Consider the following 6,749-nt stretch of genomic DNA (forward strand, 5'->3'; position numbering starts at 1 on the left):
TATTCTAGTGTGATTGTGGTTCGCCACTTGAGTCTTGTCTGACTCGTTGCATCCCCGTGGAGCGAAGCCCACCAGGATGTAGCCCACCAGGACCATCTCCATGGGATTCTCCAGGCAAGAATAAAGAGGGGCTTACCATGGCCTTCTCCAGGGAACCTTCCTGACACAGGGATTGAACATGTGTCTCCAGTCACTCCTGCTCTGAGAAAGATTATTTACCATCACAAGCCCATGTCTATCACCCTGCAGAAGCAAGGAAAACTTCAAAGAACCAGTCAGGAGTGGTATGCAGAGGGGAAGAATCAGGGGAGTTGCTGCCCATGGCAAGAAGCCTGGTGGGATGCAGCAGATAAATGCTGAAGTGAAAACGAAGAAAAACTGACACAAGATTGGAGATGGCGGCAGCCCCAGTCAGACACCACAGCCTCCATGCCGGAGAAGCCCTCGAGTAGATCCTAAGCTTGAAAGCGAGGAAACATCATGAGCAGAGCTGAAGTCAAAGTTACTATTCCTGAAAAATTCAAACGGTGTCTTGATGGTGACTGGGGTAAAGTTCCCAGCCAAGACAAGCTTTTCATCTTCCTGCCAAGAAGAATGTTGATTACATTTTAGTTCACACATTGTATGTTGCTTCAGTAGTTTCAACTCTTTGCCACCCCTTGGAACATAAGTCACCATGCTCCTCTGTTCGTGGGATTCTTCCCATAAGAACTCTGGAGTAGATTACCATACTCTTCTCCAGAGGATCTTTCTGACCCATGGATTGAACCTGTGTCTCCTACAGCCCCTGCTCAAAGGCAGATTCTTTACTGCTAAGCCACCAGCGAAGCCTTCCATTTTAGGGGATTATAGAAAGTACAGGAAATGTTGAAGCATAGATAATAAGGAGTATGCAGTCAATGAGGTTTGGCCAGGATAAAGGGGTACTTCATTGTGATGCTGGGCACTCAAGTGCTCTACAAATTTGAGAGGCCACATACGCTGAGATCCTTGTTGACCACTCTGATGCATCTATGTCCCAGGTATATGGGGCCTCACATCTCCTGAGACTGTAAGAATTGGAGCAATGTTGGCCTATACACCTCTGGATGAAAAGAGCCTTGCTTTATTACTGAATGAATTATCTTCATGATTTCCTAAAATACCAAGCAAAGAACTCTACAACTTTGTTTATTGCCAGCGATTATGAAGTTGCACTCCGAGTACCATTGGAAAGCTGTGTGAGGTGTTTGCACCCACTCACTTTTGATCTCTGTAAACACATTTTGATTCTTAGTCCTTCCCCTGTACAAACAATGTACTTTGTAAATGTTCATGTACAACAAAATTGATGTTTTTTTTTGTTTGATTTTAAATAGATAAAATAAAAGGAGTTACAGCTCCTTTTTTCATTTCAAAGTTTCTACCAGTGTATTCAGTGGTAAACAACAGAGAGGCAAACTGTCGAGTGTTTTATTGCTTAGTTGAGAAAGCTGCTTTTGAACGCTGATAGTTTCTATTCCTTTGACACTACGTACTTTTATAATATGTGCTAATGCTGTATGACATAATACTCTACTAGTGCCAATCGTTCAACTCAGTGTATATAACTGAACACACTCATCTATTTCTGCTCCCATTTTTTATGGTGCTTAAAGTAAAAAGAGCCCATCCTTTGCGAGTCATCCATCCATGTTGTTTGTTAGGCATTTTATCTTTGCTCAGATTGTTGAAGAATGGTGGCTTGTTTCATAGTTTATGTATTTGTGCCTAATGCATGTTTTAACATGATAGACTCAGTACATTGTGCAGCTACAGTTTTCTGGAAAAGTTAATCTTTTAGAAATTGTTTTCTCAGGTGGTCCTAAGATGGCGGAGGAATAGGATGGGGAGACCACTTTCTCCCCCACAAATTTATTGAAAGAACATTTGAATGCTGAGCAAATTCCACAAAACAACTTCTGAATGCTGGCAGAGGACATGAGGCACCCAGAAAGGCAGCCCACTGTCTTCGAAAGGAGGTAGGACCAAATATAAAAGAAAAAAAGAGAGGCAAAAGAGGTAGGGACGGAGATCCGTCCCGGGAAAGGAGACTTAAAAAAGAGAGGTTTCCAAACACCAGGAAACACTCTTCTCTGGTGGGTCTGTGGTGAGCTTTGGAATCTCAGAGGGCAAATAATTGGGAGGAAAAATAAATAATTAAAACCCACAGATTATGTGCCTAACAGCAACTCCCAGTGGAGCAGCAGCCCAGATGCTCACCTCCCCCACTAGCAAGTGGGGGCTGGACAAGGAGGCACGGGCTGCAGTGTTTTGGGTAAGGACTGGGCCTGAATACCCTGAGGGCAATCTGAGGGAACTAGCTGGAGATAGCAACCCAGACTGTGGGATAGCTATCCCATGAAAAGGCTTAACCTAAGACACCGCCAGGCTCACTCACAGAACAAAGGACTGAGCAGAGCTAGCCAGCTACAGACCGGCCCATCCCACACTGGAGACAGGCAGGTGAGGGCAGCCAGAGCCGGAAGGGGGCCCCAGAGAGGCATCCTATACCAAACTGCAAGTAGACTTCATTGCTAACCAAGACTTCTTGGGACTCTGGATGGTCAACATCTGCCAGGAGGGTCACAGCCAGAGATCAGCTCCCCAGAAGAGACACATGGCACACCTGAGAAGGTGTGCTTGTTGTACACCCAGAAAACCAAGGGGCTGGGACTAGGGAGGCTATAAGTCGCAGCCTTCAACTGGGGGCGACTGTGCTAGCCAAGCACCTGGTCACCTGAGCTGCTCAGACCTCAGACAGGCACAAAACGCAGGCCCAACCAAGTCTGCCCCTTTGTGGAGTACCCGAGAACCTGAGCGGCTTAGACCTGGGAAGTGCATGCAAACCAGGGCCCACATCAGAGAGTTCCCGGCAGAACAAGCTAGATCCTGAGCAGTGTAGACTGGGAAAGCACACACGCCATGAGTGGGTGCAAACCCAATGCACCTCAAACGCTGTGAGCACACGCCAATAATATTTGTTTGCAGTGTTCCTCCCTCCCCACAGCACGACTGAACAAGTGAGCCTAAAAAGTGACCACCACTGCCCCCGTTGTGTCAGGGCAGAATTTAGACACTCAAGAGACCAGCAAACAGAAGCTAAAATAAACAGAGGGAGCCGCTTTGGAAGTGACAGGTGCAATAGATTAAAACCCTGTAGTTAGCACCAACTACATAGGAAGGGGCCTATAGACCTTGAGAAGTACAAGCCAGACCAAGGAACTATATGAAAATGAACTGACCCCACACAGTCCACAACAGCTCCAGAGAAAGTCCTAGAATATATTTTTACTATTATCATTTTTTTAATTAAAAACTATATATTTTAAGTGCCTTATTACTCCATTAATTTTCATTTTATAACCTACTATTACCTTGCCAAAAAAAAGACCCTAGAAATTTTTTTCAGATCTTCAATAAATTTTTTCTTTAAATTTCAAAACATATATATATTTTAGTCATCTAAACTCACACATAAAGTTTAGGGATGATAAAGAGTAACACAATCCATCCCGTATTCAGTTCTCATCTGACCTTCTCTGCATGATTAATAAACTAATGTATTCTTCACAGACCACCATAGCTTTATTAATATAAAGTTATTACTACAAATGTTTCTAAAAATTATGTTTTAATATTAGTCATATGATGTTTTGGGTTTCCCTCTAATTATGGTTTGTTCATCAATTAATTCTTTGCACAAATATTTCTAATATTTGACTACTTTTCCCAATATTGGTACACTGAAGCTGGCGACCAGTGTCTCAGGACCAAGGCTACATCTACTGGAAGCTATTACTGGCAGAGTGATTTTCTGGGTGACAATACTGCATCAACAAACATGCATATTAAACAACTTTAGTTCAGAAGTCACTTGTGGATATATTGCTATTCTACCATAAACTGGTCACTGTCTTAACATCTTGCTTATGAGGCAGAATTAGCAGGATGTTAAAGCTATTAATGTATAATTTTAAGAATTAATTCTTTAGTATCCTACTTTCTTTGCTTTGTGTCCATTCTGAAACAACTGTGACAAAAATTTTTATTTTTTCATAGGGAGATCCAGCTTTGTTGTATTATATCTGATCCTGAAACTCAAGGACCCTTGGTGGCAGCTGAGGCAGATAAATCTTTCAGGGAGATATGCTTCAGGTTCCAGGGACCCAAATGATCTCTGTCTCCTGGGCCAGTGTCATTACAGTATTGCTAAGTTCAAGTTATCAAGAACTTATAGGTAAGTTCTGACTGCTCACACCTCTCTTCCATACGAACTGTTCAGAACTGAATATTTGATAAAATTTTCTACAACAATGAAAGTTGTCACTCTGCCAGCTTGATAAATTGTAGTCCCAACTGGCAGAGCCATTTGACTTGCAATAAGCACAAAATGACAGAGTTATTTTCTCCACATCCTCTCCAGCACCTGTTATTTCCTACCTTTTTGATAATAGCATTTCAACAGTTGTGAGGCAATAGCTCATTGTGGCTTTGATTTGCATTTCTCTAATAATTAAGGATGTTGAACATCCTTTCATTTGCCTATTGAACTATCATATGTCGTCTTTGGAAAAATGTTCATTCAGCTCCTTTGTCCATTTTTAAAAATTGGGATTTTGTTGTTGTTATTGACTTGTATGTGTTCTTTATATATTTTGGCCATTCAGTTCAGTTCAGTTCAGTCGCTCAGTCATGTCCGACTCTTTGCAACCCCATGAATTGCAGCACACCAGGCCTCCCTGTCCATCACCAACACCCAGAGTTCACTCAAACTAACGTCCATCTAGTTGGTGATGCCATCCAGCCATCTCATCCTCTGTCGTCCTCATTTCCTCCTGCCCCCAATGCCTCCCAGCATCAGAGTCTTTTCAAGTGAGTCAACTCTTTGCATGAGGTAACCAAAGTACTGGAGTTTCAGCTTCAACATCGTTCCTTCCAAAGAACACCCAGGGCTGATCTCCTTTAGAATGGACTAGTTGGATCTCCCTGCAGTCCAAGGGACTCTCAAGAGTCTTCTACAACACCACAGTTCAAAAGCATCAATTCTTCGATGCTCAGCTTTCTTCACAGTCCAACTCTCACATCCATACATGACCACTGGGAAAACCATAGCCTCGACTAGACGGACCTTTGTTGGCAAAGTAATGTCTCTACTTTTCAATATGCTATCTAGGTTGGTCATAACTTTCCTTCCAAGGAGTAAGTGTCTTTTAATTTCATGGCTGCAGTCACCATCTGCAGTGATATTGGAGCCCCAAAAAATAAAGTCTGACACTGTTTCCACTGTTTCCCCATCTATTTCCCATGAAGTAATTTTGGCCATTAACTCTTATCAAATTTATGATTTGCAAATACTTCCTTTTAGTAGGTTGTCTTTTAATTATGTTTTGATTTCCTGAGCTACACAGAAACCATTTAATTTGCTGTAGTTCCACTTATTTATTTTTGGTTTTGCTTCCCTTGCATGAGGAGACATTCAGAAAGGTACTGCTAAACTGATGTGAAAGAATGTACTCTTTATGATTTCTGCTAGGAGTTTATGGTTGCATACGCCATATTCAAGACTTTAGTCCACTTTATTTTGTGTATGGCATGAGGTAGCAGTCTTACTTCTTGTTTTCTGATTGCTCTATAACTCGTTTATTTTTGTTTTCTACCATTTTATGTTAGTGATTTTCTATGTTTTTCTCAGTTTCCTCTTTTTTTGTGTGTCTGTGCTATAGATGTATGTTTTGTGGTTGCCGTGAGGTATTTTTAAGATGTCTCATAGACAAAATAGCCCTTTTTCTGCTGATGGCATCTTATCTTTATTTGCCTGATTTTCATCCTTTTTCTCTTCCCCCTTTTATGCTCTTATGTCACATTATCTATCTCTTTTTATGTTTTGATTTTATCAAATTGCAGTAGGTGTAATTATTTTTTACTGTCTTTTCTCTTTAACCTTCATGCTATAATTAACTGCTTAGCCCATTCTAATATGGAGTTGAAAATGTCTGATTCTATCACCTTACTCAAAGCTTTATGTGCCTTTGCCTTTTTGTTTCAGATAGAAGAGCTGCTTTCAACATGTCTTGTAAACAGGTCTAGGGTTGACAAACCCTCAGCTTTTGGTTTTCTGGGAAAGGCTTTTATTTCTCCTTCATAGCTGAATGGCATCTTGCTAAATAGTGTATTGTTGGTTGACAGTTTTTATCTTTTAGTATTTTGAGTACATCATTCCACTCTCTCCTTGACAATAGAGAAATCTGCTGATAGCCTAATAGGAGTTTCTTTGTAGGTTACCATTTTTTTCCCCTGGCTGACTTTAAAATTCTGCCTTTGTCATTGACTTTTGATAGTTTTAATATAATACATCTTGAGAAAGGTCTTTTTGCATTGAGGTAATTAGGTATTCTCTTGGTTTCACGAAATTCTATATCCTGTTCCTTCACATATTTGGGAAGTTCTCATCTATTTTTTCTTTAAATGAATGCTGTTATACTACCTTCTACCCTTTTCCTTCTGGGATACCCATTATCTTAATTTTTCCCTTTTTAATAGATTTGGATAGTTCTCATAGAATTTCATTTTTTTTAGATTTCTGTGTCTTCTTTTACATGTGTCATTACTAGAGTTCTACCTTTGAACTCACTGATTCTATCTTCCACATGGTCTTTTCTATGTACAATGCTTTCTATGCATTATTCGTCTCATTTTGGGGGGTTCTTCAACTTAATAATTTGGTACTT

General features: G+C 40.7%; 1 pseudogene; it reads left to right on the forward strand.

The window, feature by feature from the left end:
• The first annotated feature begins 231 nt into the window (after positions 1 to 231).
• LOC102187303 lies at positions 232 to 1,224 on the forward strand (annotated as a pseudogene).
• Positions 1,225 to 6,749: the final 5,525 nt, after the last annotated feature.

Source organism: Capra hircus, assembly GCF_001704415.2.
Source record: "Capra hircus breed San Clemente chromosome X unlocalized genomic scaffold, ASM170441v1, whole genome shotgun sequence".
In the NCBI taxonomy this organism is placed as follows: domain Eukaryota; kingdom Metazoa; phylum Chordata; class Mammalia; order Artiodactyla; family Bovidae; genus Capra; species Capra hircus.